A 17,783-nucleotide genomic window follows, 5' to 3' on the forward strand; every position below is an offset into this window, starting at 1 on the left:
TGTATTTTTGTTGTTGAATAATTTGTGTTATTATATTCATCAAATAATTTAAAACCGAGTGAGCCCGTTATATAATTTTCTTGCACAGGAAATTTTTCCCTATCTTTTCTTGAAATTTTCTCTTAAAGCTTTCAACATGTGTTTTTAAATCATTAAACATTGAATAATGATGTTAAATCGTTTCTTTAATTCCTTAAATTTTTAATCATGAAATTCTTTAGCATTATCTGTTTTTAAATTGTTTGGTTTTCTAAACTCAAATACATTTTTGGGAGAATGAACTATATTTTCACCCATCTTAACTTTAACTGGAATTTGCCCAAGCAAATTTTAAATAAACATCTTACCAGTTAAAAAATGTTTTCATCCTTCATTCATTTCTGAAATTCCTTTGACTTCCTGAGTCCATTTGTGTCAAATCAGATTGCCATAAACTGCCTATTCCAAAAGAAATTAAATTTTTTCTTTGAATATTTTCGGTTTTGGTTTATGTAATTCATTCAGTCTTGGTAACTTTCATTGGACAGAGAGAGTGGTGTGCTCACTACATGCCACTCCATATCCATATCCAGTGATGTGTAAGAGCTGAGGTTGACATGGTGGCCAATCACTACCATTCGGCCCAGATGGTTTCATCCATGGGAATGAAGTTATTCTGCAAAATTTTTGCACTTCAGACAGTAAATATTTCTATAGCTCTTTATTTATCTAGAGAAAAGTAATTATAGTATTTCACCAAATTGAATTATCTTTACATTAACTAGAAACGTTTAAAGAAAATCTTTAAATGTAACAGTTAGTTAATTTGCTTATCACATTGATTTGATTTCTAGATATTCAAGTTTTATTTGCCAAAATTCGTTTCAACACTTATCCAACTACCAAAATCATCAGATGTTAAACCTCTGTTAATGTTATCATGAACAAAAAGAATTTTTTTAAACAGAAAATCTATTGATTGTAATTATACATTTTTTGTTCACCTCTATTCGTAAAAATAAATCCAATATTTCATTTATCTCATACTTTATAACTAAGTTTCTTTAACTCATTTCAGTTTGGAGATAAATCTTTCTTGTAAATTAATTACATAGTTCCTTTTAATTAACATTATCATCAAGTTGTGCCAGAATACTTGTACATTCATGTTTTGAAAAAAAAATTGATAACACATTTTATAAATAATGTATGTTTACTACATAGTTTAAATTGATTGAACTATTTTTATTCACAATTCTACTACCTTTAAATACATTATAGGCTCTTTTTGCTTTGAAAGAAAAACCAGTTAATTCAATCTGTAATTATGTAACTATATTAACTATTAATCTATCTATTGATGATTCAAAATCTTTGATTTTTGGTTCTAATGGCTCCACTATTGGTCATGTTTCATAATAAATTTGTGAATCGATTGTAGTTTGATTCAAAAACTTCAGATTTTTAAGGTAATTCATTATTAATTTTTGCACCTAATGACCGAAATACTTATATTTTTCCAAAATTCTTATTGATTTTTTTGAAATGACTACTTAAAAAAATCTGAAATGCGTTAAACATGCAATTGATGCACATTTGTTTTAGAAGAAATAAGCACATACGATCACAGATTAATTCATCAAAGTTTTGCATTCTCTTGATACTGTAGAAAAAAATTTCTTTTCCCAAACGATTAACTAGTTGTTTTTGTCATATTTCCACCACATGTCCCAAAAACAAATTTTATATTTTGCACTTTATAGTACCAAAACGAATGATTGTTAACATTATTGGAAGTATTTAAAATTCGTAATTGTTATTCTTAATTTTTTGTTCATTTGGTAATTACTCTATCATAAAAACGAAACTAAAATTGATTATCATTGATAATTCTTTTGAAGTTTTTAAATTTGTTTTTTTTTCTTTTCCAATCATAAATTTTTTTTTATTGTCCAATTCCATATCAACTTTATTCTCATAAATAACTGCATTGGCATTTGGTGCAGTTCCACCAGCAACTGAATCAATTGTAGATAAATAAAGTAATACAAATAATAATAATTGTAAAAATCTACCTTTGTCTTTTATTTCTTTTCTGTTCATTTAATATACAATTATTTCTACACAACAAGAATTGTTTATTAAACAAGCAAATTTCCATGAGCATTTTCCCTTTCTTTCTTTTTTGAACATCAGAAAAAATGGTTCAATAATATTTAATCATTGGTTGTTGACTTTAATTTTAATTGATTTCAGCTCAGTTTAGCCAGTAGGTAACAAAATGTAATCTATGGAGAAGTTATTCATTTACATAAATAAAAACTAATAAAAGAATTTTAATAAACCCATCATGTACTGAAGTAATTCCTAAATCTCCAGTGGCTTATGTTTCTTCTATTGTGGTTCATGGGTTATAGTTTAAAAAATTAAGGTCAAATTTTAATTTGTTATGCATTTACTAATGCTTTCCCATAATTTTCCCTTTTCCAAAATGGGTGTAGTAAATTATTTAATGTAATTAAATAAGAAATTCCTTTTGGATCATATTAATAAAATCACAAAATTCATTTGTTAACATCAGCAATATTCTAATCCTATCCTTACGATAATTTGTATTTCCATTAATTTATCAGTTAAAAATCTGTAACATCAATCATCATGATATATTCGATTTTCAAAAATTTTGTAACAATAGCTTCACCAATTTGTTTAAATGAATCACTAAAATTTCTTGATCAAAAATAGGAAAATATGGTTTAAGAATTATTTAAATCAAGTTATTATACTTATTCCTCAAGAATAATTTTATTTTATTTGTATTTCTCTCAATAAATACAGCTTCAGAGTCAAATTTAATTCTTGCAAATTTATGTAAATTAAGAAAATAAAATTCTGTATCTACATCATATATAGTTATTTGTTCTCTAGATATAAGATTCATTAGTCCATCTGTTCCCTGTTATTCTTTGTCACGAATTTTTAATTTATCCGTGTACAATTCTATTGGTATAATTTCCAATATATTTAATGGTACCAGCTGGTCTTAATCCTAGAACATTATCTGCATTATTAGTGACAAATTCCTACATTCATTGTCTTATATTAATTTTTTCCCATCTTTGTCTTTTAAATTTTTCTTCTTCTTCATAATTATCGAACAAATTATTGATTTCTGATTCACTTGACATATAATCTCTTTTATCACTTTCATAATATTTAATTGTGGAATATCATTAAATTCTTCTGAATAATGTTGATTATAAGAAACCATTCCTTTTTAAATTTCTCGATTTTCTTCCAGGGCGTTTAAAATTTTTTGTCCAAATCCTACAATTTCTTAGTTAACTTTTTTTATTGTATCAATAATATATTCAGATCATGGTTGTTTTTCCATTTCTTAATTTTTCTTTTACTTCCTTATCTTGTAGAGATCTTTTAACAATATTTGGATACAGAATGAGATTTTCACTCTGCAGCGGAGTGTGCGCTGATATGAAACTTTCCTGGCAGATTAAAACTGTGTGCCCGACCGAGACTCGAACTCGGGACCTTTGCCTTTCGCGGGCAAGTGCTCTACCAACTGAGCCACCGAAGCACGACTCACGCCCGGTACTCACAGCTTTACTTCTGCCAGTACCTCGTCTCCTACCTTCCAAACTTTACAGAAGCTCTCCTGCGAAACTTGCAGGAGTGTTAGTTCTGCAAGTTTCGCAGGAGAGCTTCTGTAAAGTTTGGAAGGTAGGAGACGAGGTACTGGCAGAAGTAAAGCTGTGAGTACCGGGGGTGAGTCGTGCTTCGGTAGCTCAGTTGGTAGAGCACTTGCCCGCGAAAGGCAAAGGTCCCGAGTTCGAGTCTCGGTCGGGCACACAGTTTTAATCTGCCAGGAAAGTTTAATATTTGGATAATTTTTTTCAAAAATTTTTCTAGTATAATAGATACAGTAATAATTTTTACTTATTTAAAGGTTATGTTTATTATTTATGTTGAAAGTTGTATGTTTAACATTTATGTCCGTTGTTTATGTTAAAAAATTTTATTCAACATTTATGTTCACTTAAGTTCAATGTTTAAAAATTCGTAATCTTTTTATGTATTTACCTTCATTAATAATCCTGTATATATCAGTGATAATAAACCAAATTAAGCCTTAAATTAACTTTTCCTAGACATTTCTTTAATTTTATCAAACTTTAAATACCACTAACTAATTCGCGATAGAATTGATTTAAATTTTTATTATCTTGTCAAAAATATGTAAAAAATCAAAATTATGTCAAACTAATTGTTTTGGTAATTCCTAATATGGTTCACTAATACAAAAAGAGTCAATTCCTTTATGTTCTCCTTCGGTAGAATATTCTATATTTATATCTTGATTTTACAGAGTGTAATTATCAAAAACTGCAATTGAATTATCTTCACATTGATGTAACAGTATAATTACATCCTTATTTTCATTAAAACAAAAAATTATTTCATTCACTTTATCCAAATTTTTTCAATTATTATAAATTCTTGATATTTTAATTGATCTAAGCTTTTAGAGTAAACACAGAAATGATTCATTTTTGTCCAGTTTAACCATCCTGGTTATAAAATATAGCTATGAATCATTAATATTGCTTTTCCACAACCATATTGTCCTATAATTGTGCATGAGATAGACTTTTGTGAAAGTTTACAGTGTTTGTTTTCTAATTTCACTTACGAAATTCATGTTTTTGGTTCCCAATCTGTCATTTATGTACATACGTTTTACTAGTATAGACGAGTAGATTATTTCACTTGAATGATAGTGATTAATGTCGTGTGACTAGGGCAACCCATCAGGTAGACCGTTTGCCAGGGGCAAGTCTTTCTTTGCGATGCCACTTCAGTGACTTGTGCATCAATGAGGATGAACTGATGATGATTAGGACAACACAACATCCAGTCCCTGAGAGGAGAAAATCTCAAACCCAGCTAGGAATCGAACCCTCGCCCTTAGGATTGACATTCTGTTTTACTGACTATTCAGCTACTGGGGGCAGATAATTGAATGATAATTCTTATGTTCTGAAAAAAAGATTAACTGTTCTAATAAAAGAAATTTAGAAAGTACTTGTTGGTTTTTATTCAATTTGTTTAACTCCTAATATTAGATCGAAAAATAATTAACTGTACTGTGATGGTGAAACAATAGAATTTCCTATTGGTCAATTTACTTTAAACTATAGAAAAATTTTTCCACTTAAAAAATCCAAATTCTCATATTAAAGCATTTAAAATCTTAAATAGAATTGTTATTCAAAGGGATAAAAATTATATCTAGATGTAAAAGAAAATAATGCTGCTTGTTCCCAAGTATTTAATATTCAAATTATTGAAGCTAATAAAAGACATTTGCTAAAGATTTTCCTAAATTTATTGCACTATATTTAATTAGTGTAAATTATAATTTAGCTGATGTAATGTTTGTTAAACATAATGACATTTTCATGGCGAAACTAGTATTATTGCTACATTTAAACCTAATTCTGAATCTGAGTTCCAGTAACTTATGAACTAAGTCATCCTTCAAAAATTCCAATTTTCGATACTCTTCAGAACTTAGAAATAAGTATAATTAATGAAAATCATGATTTAATTGTTTTAATGGTTCTTATGTAACAGTCGTTTTAGAAACGAATCAATTAATTTTTTCCTTAGTAAATCATGAACCAAATTGAAAGTTATTAATTTTATTCATTTCCTGTTAATGAGAAAACAAAAAAATTTAAATCTTCCTAACAAGGAAGCGGAAATTAATATCAATACAGATGATTTTTAGATTCATTCCAATTTTTCACAGCCAGACTTGATGTTATTCACACAGATGGAAGTGATTTTCCTTAATGTGATGGTAAATGAAATATTAAATTAATTGATAATTATGTTTTATAAATGATGTTATTACAATGGAAGAAAGAAAAAATATTTTATCTGCAATAGATCATCCATTTATTTCTTCTTCAACTCCTATTCGATCTACTTCTTTCCTTTCCGACGAACTGAATATGGAAAGACATATTTTTAACAACAGAAAAATTAAAACCAGATTAAATGAAGTCCTGTATTCATTAGAATTATTTGGTGGATTTTTCAGGAGTATAAAGAAACAATGTTTGAAGGTGCTTAATATTTATTTTTACTTGGAGTCTGAGAAAAGAGCAAGAAGTTTCAATTCTTCATTGGGCTACAGAACATGATATTTCTATTCTTGCAATAAAAAGGTTATGTAGTTGTTAAAAGTATGGAAGTTATTTTTCCTGTTGTTAAATGTGAATCTGAAGATTCACTTGAATAAGAACAAGAAAGAGTTAAAAATCCAAAAATCCCGATTTCTTCCTTTGAACTACTATTAACCGAATTTACAGGTTTATAGGGAAAAAGAAAATATGAACTAGGTATTACTAATTATTATAATTCCACAGAATTTTAAATTTCCTTACTTTATATTTGTTATTTTCTAATCGAAAAATTGTTAAAGCTGTCTTCTTTATGTGATCATATTAAATTACAAAATATCTATGTTAATAATGGAAGAAATGAGGTTTGTCCTCAAGAATTATTGAATCTAGAACCACCAAATGCCAATGGCCTTGCCAAGCCATAGTGTTAACTCCAGTTCCAATCAGATCACAGAAGTTAAGTTCTATTGGGCTGGGCTAGCACTTGAATGGGTGTCCATCGTGTCTGCCAAGCACTGTTGGCAAGTGGGGTGCACTGAGCCCTTGTGAGGCAAACTGAGGAGCTACTTGAGTGAGAAGTAGCAGCTCCAGTCTAAGAAACTGGAGAGCAGTGGGTTGACCTCATGCCTCTCCATATCCCCATCTGGTGATGCCTGTGGTCTGAGAATTACATGGCATCCTGTTGGTACTGTTGGGCCTTCAGCGCTTGTTTGGGCAGAGCTTAGTTTTTCTTACAACCACCAAATAATTTCTGAAAGGTTTATGATTCTTTTAGAGATTTTAAAAGAATGACTCAATTAAATATTGATGTAATTACAAGTCCTTTCAGACTAATCCCGTGTATGTAACTAATATGTCTAGAAGAATGAATTTTTAACTTCTCTTGGTTTGCATTCTGGAATTTTTCCTCCAAAATCCTCTTTTCGCCAGAAACTCACGAATATGCTATGTGTCTAGGTAGCAGAATTCCTTAATTCATCTAACATATGATCACTAATCCTGATGTTAAGTTTCGCAATGTTCTCATTTATGCTGCTTCTCATTACTTTCACCTTTGTTAGCTTTACTCTCAGTCCATGTTCTGTACTTATTAAACTGTTTATTCCATTCAGCAGATTCTGTAATTCTTTTTAATTCTTTTTCACTTTCATTGAGGATAGCAGCATCATGAGCGACTCTTGTTGTTGATATGCTTTCACATTGAATTTTTATTCCACTTTTGAACCTTTTTTCTTAAATTTCCATAGTTGTTCCATCAGTGTATAGATTGAACAGTATGGACAAAAGATCACACTCCTGCCTGAAACCCTTTTTATTCCAAGCACTTGTTTCTTGATCTTCCACTCTTGTTGTTACTTCTTGGCTCTTGTACATATATCGAACATCAGCGCTTTTCCAGATCGACAAATCCTATGGACATGTCTTAATTTTTCTTTAGTTTGGCTTTTATTATCAACCTCATGACATCTAACTCTCTGGTGCCTTTACCTTTCCTAAAGCCGAACTGATAGTCATCTAACACATCCTCGATTTTCTTTTCCATTCTTCTCTATATTGTTCTGGTCAACAACTTTTATTCATGAGCTGTTAAGCTGACTGTGCGATAGTTCCCACAATTTTCAGCTCTAGCAGTCTTCGAAATAGTGTGTATGATACTTTTCAAAAAATCAGATGGTACATCTCCAGACTAATTCCTTCTAAGGTCAATGTGAATAGTCGTTTTATTGTCACTTCCTCCAATGATTTTATAAATTGTAATGGAATGCTGTCTAACCCCTCTGCTTTATTCGATCTTAAGTTTTCCATAGCTCTTTTAAACTCTGATCTAGTACTGGGTTCCCTATCTCTCCTATATCGATTCCAGTTCCTTCTTCTATCATGTCATCAGACAGGTTTTCCCCCTCATAGAGGCCTTCATTGTACTCTTTCCCCCTATCCGCTCTCTCCTCTGAATTTAAAAGTGGAATTCCCATTGCATTCCTAATGTTAAAACCCTTGCTTTTAATTTGACAGAATGTTGTTTTGATTTTTCTATGAGCTGATCCGTTTCTTCTGGCAATCATTTCTTTTTCGACTTCTTCACAGTGTTAATGCAGCTTTCTTTCCTTAGTAAATGGCTTGTATTCTGTATTCCTCAATTTCCTCAACATTTTTCCACATCCTTCTTTCATTGATCAACTGAAGTGTTGCTTCTGCTACCAGTGGTTTCTTCACAGTTACGTTCTTTGTGCCTATGTGTTTCTTTTCCATTACTGTGACTTCTTAAATAAGAAATAAAGAAGATGTACCAGATATTAGGATAGATATTATTGATTTGATCACGAACCAGCTTCCACCCTATTAGGCCATCGTCACGTAACAAATGAAAGTCACAGTCACCAATAAAACGACGTGCTGCTCTGTTCTATATTACTATGTGGCTAAAACGGTCACTTGATGCAAATTTCAGGTTAGCAATCCGACGTCTTCTAGGAGCAATTAAATTTGACTTTCAGTACTTCACATTATTATGGACAGAATTCCAAAATTAGAAATGCTGGCGTCATCTACTCATTAAGAGATATAACCTAAACGTTAAGGCTATAACGCTATAAGTCAACCAATAAAGTTAGAAACTGGATGTAGCATGTCTCGAGGCAGTGTAACACATGGTATGCAAGTTACATATACTTTATTCACCCAGATCTTCGCAATGAGAGGACATGGCGACTTACAACACACTTTAGACGTTATTTCAAACAATCAGAAAATAAATTCTTAACTCTAATTCCGTCACTGCTAATATTTTTATGCTTATGGCTAATTTTGAACTACCAAATTCTTAATCAAGCCAAGCTGCACTAATAGTGCTTGATTTGGTGGCAATCAATTCAAACATAGGTAATACACACAAGAACAAAGTCACATTCAATGTCAGACCAATGTAGATGTACTCACAATTTGCGCTAAAACGAGACTTTTCTAAAAGTTTTGTCCCTGTCACCCCTTGTAAAATAATGAGAAAAAAAGAATATTCGCTTGCTACAGTTTCTCTCTTCATGGAATAAAACTTCAGCATCTGGCACGACATTTCAGTTCATCACTCGTTTACAACTAGCTCTTATTGCCACAGCTTTTGCAGACACTGTCCACATACACCATTGAATGCACCTGCAAATAGTGTAACTCAAGGAATATGGTTCAGGAGATATGACGTCGTAAGCTTTGAGACATGCAAAAAACCCGCCTTTTCTTGAATGGTGGTGCAAATTTCCCAGAATATACTCACACAGTGTTTAATAATGAGAATACTTACCGACTTCCAACAAACTTTAAACACACCTTTACACCTTTTATGAACTTTATAATAAAAGAGTTACCATTTTGTTGGTTTACCTGATTTGGTTTTGAATTCTTCAGTGGTTTAGCGGTGAATAATCCAAAGCCAATATAACCAACATAATTGCAGTACTGTATCTTCCACCACAAGGATTTCATATGCTTAACTTCTCACACCAAAACACTAACTCATTTGTAAAGAAGTTAGACGAATTAAGTTATTTCATATGTGCGAGTTCCATTCCTTAACTAATGTGTGGTGGGAGGGGGGGGGCAAGGAGGAGTGGGCAGGAGTCTTGCAGGTACTGCTGATTCAAAAACAGAAGATATATAAATTGATGATATGAAGAGGGTTTACATAGACTGTATTGTTTCTTTTGTTACACAGAAATCAGTACATTTAACTAAATTTAATATATTTTTAAAGATATGTGCAAAACCATTATACTGAACAAAATAGGAAGAATGTGTTACATCTACATTTACATCTACATCAAACTCTGCAAGCCACCTAATGGCGTGGGGTGGAGGGTACTTTCGGTATCACTATCTGGTCCCTTCATCCCTATTGTACTCGCAAATAGTGAGTGGGGGGAATAATTGTCTGTAAGCCTCTGTACTGGCTCTAATTTCTCGAATTTTCTCCACTTGGTCAATAAGAGAGATGTATTTGAGGGGAAGTAGTATGTTGTCTGACTCCTCCTGAATAGTGCTGTCCCGAAATGTCAATAGTAAAACGCTCCATGATGCACAACGCCTCTCTTGTAACGTGTGCCAGTGCAGTTTGTTAACATCTCCGTACTGCTCCCTTGCCAGCTAAACGATCCCGCAACGAAATGCGCCGCTCTTCGTTGGATCTTCTCTCTCAGTCATATCTGATAGGGATCCCAGACAGATTAACAGTACTCAAGAATCATGCGAACAATCGTCTTATAAGCCACTTCTTTCGTAGATGAGTTCCATTTTCTTAACATTCATCCCACGAATCTGAGTCTTGTGTCTGCTTTTCCCACTATCTGTTTTATTTGGTAATTCCACTTAAGGTCGCTGTGGGTAGTAACACCTAGATTTTTTAAGGCAGACGCTGTCTCCAGCTGTTTGTCATCAGTAGTGTAGCTGTACAGTAGTGGATTTCTTTTCCTATGTATGGGCAATATGTTACATTTATTTACGTTCAGGGTCAACTGCCAGACTCTGCACCGTTCATCAATTCTCTGCAGGGCGTTCTGCAAATTCTTACTATCTTCTGGCGTTGCTACTTTGGTATAAACAACTGCATCATCTGAAAATAGCCATAAAGAGCATCTGACGCTTTCTACTGGATCATTTACATATATGATCAACAGCAACGCCCCTATAACACTTCCCTGTGGTACTCTGGATATTACCTTTACATCTGTCGATTTTGTTCCGTTAAGAGCGACCTGTTGAGTTCTGTCTGCAATCGCAATTCAGCCCCGATACTCCGTAAGCAAGTATTTTTTTCCATTAAACAGCAATGCGGTACCGTGTGCAATGCCTTACTGCACTCAAAGAATATGGCATCAACCTGTGCGCCGTTGTCCACTACGCGGTGGATCTCATTGAGGAACAAAGCGAGCTGAGTTTCGCTGGATTTCTGTTTGCGGAATCCATGTTGATTTTTATAGAGGTGATGTTCATTTTCCAAAAACGCCATAATTCTTGAGCATAAAATATGTTTCATAACTCTACAAGAGGATGACGTCAATGCTATAGGTTATGTGTGGATCTATCTTATAGCCTTTCTTAAAAACGGGAAAGACCTGCCCTTTCTTCCAGTCGTTAGGTGCCTTTCGTTGCTCAAGCTACCTACGATAAATTACTGCCACAAGGGGAGCAAGTTTTTTAGCATAATCTTTATAGAATCTTGTAGCTATCTCATCTAGTCCTGACGCCTTTCCACTACTAACCTATTGTAGCTGCTTTTCAATTCCGCGATTGGTTATCTCAGTATCTGTCATTTCGACGTTCGTACGACGATTGAAAGGAGGGACAGTGTTACGACCTTGAAACAACTTCGGAAGACAGAATTCAGTATTTCGGCCTTCTCTCTGTTATCCTCAGTTTCGGTGCTGGTGTGGTCCCTGACAGAATGAATAGATACTTTTGACCCATTTCCTGATTTTACATACGACCAAAATCTCTTTGGGGTTTTACTCAGGTCGGTTGACGACATCATCTTACTTTCAAAATCATTGAACGCTTCTCTCATTGCTGTCTTTAGGTGCATAATCGCTTCGCTCAGCTTCTGTTTGTCAACTAGGTTTTTACTTCTCTTATACTGCCTGTGTTGTAATCTAAGATTTGTACAAGTAATGTTCAATTTAGCAGAATGGAGAAAGAAAACTCTGCTCTGTCGCTTCTACATTTACATCTAAATCTGCATGAATACTCTGCCGTTCACATTTAAGTGCTTGGTAGAGGCTCTATAGTAACTGTCGTATCATATCCGTTGTACTCTCTGGCTTATTTCGCGATAATATTCAACGAGTTGTCATTCTATGAACTTTTACAGTGTCGTACATCTATTCTGTTTAATAAGTATCCCTTACCACATAGTAGTGCTCTAGAAGAAGACGAAGAAGCGTAGTGTAGACAGTCTCTTTAGTAACTTTGTTGCATCTTCGATTCTGACAGTAAACTGTTGTCCTTGGTTCGCGTTCCCTACAACATTTTCTATATAATGGTTCCAATTTAAGTTGTTTGTAACTTTAATCCCTTGATATTCATCTCAATAGACAAGTTTTAAATTAGTGCTATATACCATGTAACCAAAGTTTAACCGGCTTAATTTTTTTCTTCTTAGAACTAAAGTGTATGATACAACATTTTTTATTCTTTAGCGTCAGGTGCCAATATTTCACTATATAGATATCTTGTGCAAATCATTTTAAAATTCATTTTGACGACGTGTTGACTTAACTAAACGCTGAAAGCTAAAAGACTGTATAATCTGCAAAGAGTCTAAGAGAGCTGAACAGATTGCGCTAGGAACAGCAAGGCGCTGAAACACTTCCTTGGGGAACGCCAGATATCAGTTCTGGTTCACTCGATGACTTCCCTTCAGTTACTGCGGACGTCATCATTTCTGACAGGAATCACGAATTCCGTCACTCAAATGAGATGACACTCCATAGACACGCCACCTGATTAGAATCCACTTGTGAAGAACGATGTCAAACGCCCTCTGAATATCAAAATATATGGATCAACTTGAGATCCCCTGACAGCAGTACTGATCATTCATGTGAATAAAGAGGCAGCTGTGTTTCGCTAGAATGATATTCTCTGAATCAGTGCTGATTCTGTATCGATATATCGTTTTTACGAAGGATCTTATAATGTTCAAACACAGTATATGTTTCAAAGTCGTACGGAAGTCAGTTGTACAGACCCGTAATTCAGCGAATCACTCCTCTCATTTGTGTATAGTGGTGCGCCCAGTTGAACGTTACAGTCCTTAGCGAGTAATCGTCATGTTCGCTAAAAATAGAGTCATTACATTAGCATACTCTAAAAGGAGAAATGATTGGTGTAGAATCTGAATCGGAAGACTTGCCTTTATTGACTGACTTAAGTTGATTTGCTGTTCCGAGGTTATCTATTTTCAAGTTAATCATGCTGGACGCTGTTCTAGATTCGAATCCTGTACTATTTATCGCATCTTCTTTAGTGAACAAATTCCGGAAAACAGAGTTTAATAAACCGCTTTAGTGGCGTTGTCATCGGTAACATTGACAATGCTACCGCGCCATGCAGATATTGCTTGTATCTTGCCGCTGGTATAATTTACATAGAACCAGAGTCGGTCGGGATTAGCTGCCGGATTTCGAGAGAGAATTTCGTTGTGAAAGCTATTAAAAGCATCCCACTTTGACGTTCGGGCTTTATTTCGAGCTTCTGTAAAACTTGGTCATTATTGGAGGTGTTGTGTTCTTTTCAATCTGGTATGCCATTTTCGTTTCTTCTGCACCAATGTCCTTACCTGTTTTCTGTACCATTGGGATCCGTTATGTTTCTTATTAACGTATCTAGCATGCAAGTCTTAACAGGCGTCAGTACAATTTCTGTCCATTTAAACCACATGTGGTCTACACTTCCGTAGTTATTTTGGAAGAAATGGAGATTGTGACTTAGTAGGGCGTGAAGAACTTTTTTTTTACTTACTTTTTTAAATACTAATATTTTGCCTCTGTTTCTGGTGGATTTGAATGTTACGGTATTCGGTCTCGCTACAACGATCCGTATGCGTCATGGCGCTCTTTGTTTGCTCAGGATTGTTTATAGATAAGAGGCCTAGTACGTTATCGCATCCATTTACATTTCTTGTGGCCTCCTGCTGTGGTTTCCTCCTAACACTACTACGACAATTTTCAACTATAATACCATTGTTTCTTAGATCATCTCGTGATTGATCTGACCCCTTTGAGACTGAATCCTTCTTAGCTTATCTGAGACCCTCTAACGTAAGAAAACGGCCAATCCATTTCACACAGCCCCCAATACATGCACAGTTGCCTCCAACGTCTAACAGATGCCTGATCTATTAATGGGATTCCAACACCTCTCCAACCTATGGTGAAAGTCAACCAATCTGCAGTCTACAGCCCGCCGGAGTGGCCGAGCGGTTCTAGGTGCTACAGTCTGGAACCGCGCGACCGCTATGGTCGCAGGTTCAAACCCTCTCTCTGCCATGGATGTGTGTGATGTCCTTAGGTTAGTTAGGTTTAAGTAGTTCTAAGTTCTAGGGGACTGATGACCACAGCAGTTACGTCCCATAGTGCTCAGAGCCATTTGAACCATTTGCAGCCTACATGGTCACAGAACTTTCCAACACCCTCCACTCGGCTCCATACCAAAGGTCTGCAGCCTGTCTTGCCACTGATGCTACAGATGATGAGATTCACCTTCATCCTGCAAACATGACTGGCTGTCCTTGCAACTTCAGTTAGCCAATGGAAACCAGAGAGAATCTGTTCCACTCCAAAGTCACATTCATCATTGTTACTGACATGAGTCACCAACTGCAGATGGCTGTACCCTATGTTCTTCATGACGTCTGAAACTCGCCTTCCTGAGATGGCTTCCCACTGCTATGTACACAGAGCACGCTGGATTTCTTCCACTCCTCTGTAACCCTTAGGCACGCCAACACACGCCTAACACTGGAGCTCCCAATTACCTCCTTCTGTAACTGCCCAGATCTTGCAGGTCGAGAGGCTTCTTCTGACATAGGGCAAGCGTCAGCAGCTATCTCAGGTTCTTTGTCAGCCACAGTCAGCGTTAGCCGTTTGTCAAACAAACTGGGGAGGCCTTTCGATCGGTCCCCCAACAAGTCATTCACTGTCTGCCACACCTTGAAACGACCTCCCACTCGACCTCATGTGATGTTTAAGCTTCAATGCGAGCAGTAATATGCTGGCCTCGGTAATGGACCAATAGAGGAGGCCGTGGGATGTGCTGGACACTCCCTATAACTCCACATCCAACGCTGCACAGTAGCGCCCTTTGGCTACAGCCTCAAGCTGAGTGACCACAGCCATCATCAGCTGGACTTGGGAGCGAAGCCCCTATCCATACTAAAGAAGGTGGAAATCAGCATTACACAAACACGCAAGAAGGTTAAGATTAAACTACAAAAGCACGCAGACATAGTAAATAAGCAGCTCTCTTCTGTTTACAATCTCGTAATGTAATTCACAAATCAACAGTCTGCTCTCCTGTTCGTGTGGAGTTTTGGGGGTGGTTGAACTATCCACAACGGTCTCTGGCTGCTCAAAAGAAACAATGGCCCACTGCCAAGTTATTTGAGGGGAAGTAAGTCGACAGCAGTTTAAAACTTAAGTCTTGACACGTTACTGCATAGACGCCTCACACAGTTAATAATATTCTTATTGGAAAGGAGCATACCACAAGATCTAACATTCACCTGTTTTCTATCTATGTAGTGGTTCTTCACTGCAATGAGGATGAAGCTAATAAAAGTCAACTGTGACCAGTTGTTTTAGTGTCTGCACTAATGCTCTAAAATCATAGCATCTGATAGGCTTGTAGTTGAGTCAGTGGCATTAGATGGTCTCGGACAGTTGTAGTGGGTTGGAATAGCACCGTCGATCTAATACCTCAACGCAATTTTGTTACAGTTTCTATGGCAATGCTTCATGGTTGTCGCAGCTATATACACTGCAGAAGAAAACAAATGTACTCCTAGGAAGGTGACGTCGATTTTGATCCGATGATGGCATATGCCACTTGGGAGATAGTACTGTGGTCTTCCGAGTTGCGGGATGGTCCTTTCGGAGAATGGCAGACAAGTCGGAGGTGCTGCGTCAGTTGTGCAACGATGCTGGTATCAGTGAGGACTTGAAAATTTTCACACCCGGAGACGAAGTACAGGACGTCCACACAGCACAGACGCCCGTCAGGATCGTCTTATTGTAAGGACAGCAGTGGGAAATCGTACAACCACCACAGTATAGATAAGAGGGCTTGTGAGCCCAGACATGTGAACACGAACTGTTGCAAATCGGTTTTTAGCGATGGGATTATGGGCACGCACACCTCTAGCCCGTCTTCCACTCATTCCTCAATACCGGCGTGCACGGCTCAACTGGTGCCGTCAGGGGTTCACTTGGAAGATGGAATAGCGCCCCATGGTCTTCAGCGCTGAAAGTGGATTCCACCTGCACGCAGGTGGTGGTCATTTTCGAGTACGACCTAGATCTCGTAAACGCTGTCTCATTGTTCGTCCCAGACATTCTAGTCCCACCCGGGCATTATTGTCTGGTGTGCGATAAGCTACAACTCTCATTCACCTTTGTCGTTTCTATAGAGGACGCTAACCAGGGATCAATTGGTGCAGATTATAGTTAGACACATTCATTTGCCATTCTTGCAACAAGAAGTAGATGTGTTTGTCCGACAGGAAAATGCTCGCCCACACACTGCCTGTGAAACTCGAAGTGCTCCGCAAGACATTCAGTAACTTCTATGGCAAGCCTAATCTCCACACATGTCTCCATTGAAGCACGTGTGGGATATGAAGGTATGAAAAGTGACTCGTGGACTCGTTGACCAACAACTCCTACAGATGTGAAATGGTGGAGCAGAACAGTATTCGCAACCTGAACGATAGACTGGGTGCCACAGTCAGCGCCTGCTTTGCGCCTATGGAGGCAACAGTATGTACTAACATCGGTGTTTTAACATTGGTCGAAATCTGGTACATGAAAACCGCTTGTGCTATTGATCTGTGAATGTGATCATTTCATACACTCCATATGTACTTTTGCAATAATAAATCTTGAGTGAATTGGAAATCTCTAAAAACGTGAATTAATTTTTTTCTGGCAGTTTAGATGACTATTGTTATCGCCTGCATCCATTAGTGCTGTGCAGCTGAGAGCTGGCAACAGTGCAGATATCTGTCAGGGATCGTTTTACGCCAACTCGACTATAGTGCTTCAACTAGTGAAACAAAATTTTTTTAGACGTTACTTTCAGATATTAAATGTAAATAAAATAATACTTTTAAGTAAACGTGACTACATATTGCTGGGAAGAGATCTGCAAGTCATCAGTGTGACTTTAAACATGCCTGATGGTATTCATTAATGACACCAGTATTATTCTAACAATTTTTCAGCTACTACTAAACAAGCAAGTACTAAGAGTAGGAGCCGACTCCAACCACGAAACCTATGGAGACTATCGATGCATGATGTCAGTTAACGATGGAGGGAATGTAAACAATACTGTTGTTGTAGATACAGCACACAACAGCTGCTACGATGGTGCTGAGGAGCAGTGTAGTTGTAATGACGCCAGTAATATCTAGATATGGTTACTGGAAGTCGCTGTGGCAGGGTGATAACCACACCTCTCACTGGAGAGAGACAAAATTTTAGAAGTGTTAGGAGTTGGTTTATGACAGAGATTGCAAAGCTACATTCACACGACACTAAACCAAAAAACGGTATGCTCTGGAAGAAAGATGTACCCACACACAGAATACATGTCTTTAAACACCAGAACTTATATTGCTGCATATGACGCATTTACAGTCAAACAGACTATTCCAACATAAAACCAGAGCAGGTAACAAGTTATGCAGAAAAGACAATTTTTGAGGGACATTTAACTTTTAAAAGTACATTACATATGTTGGTTATCATCATTACAAGAGCGATGATGTTCACATGCTTGAGTTAATGAGTATACTGCTGACACACGTCATTCTCGAGGATGTAATAGCGT

Source organism: Schistocerca nitens, chromosome 1 (genome assembly GCF_023898315.1).
Source record: "Schistocerca nitens isolate TAMUIC-IGC-003100 chromosome 1, iqSchNite1.1, whole genome shotgun sequence".
NCBI classification, from domain to species: domain Eukaryota; kingdom Metazoa; phylum Arthropoda; class Insecta; order Orthoptera; family Acrididae; genus Schistocerca; species Schistocerca nitens.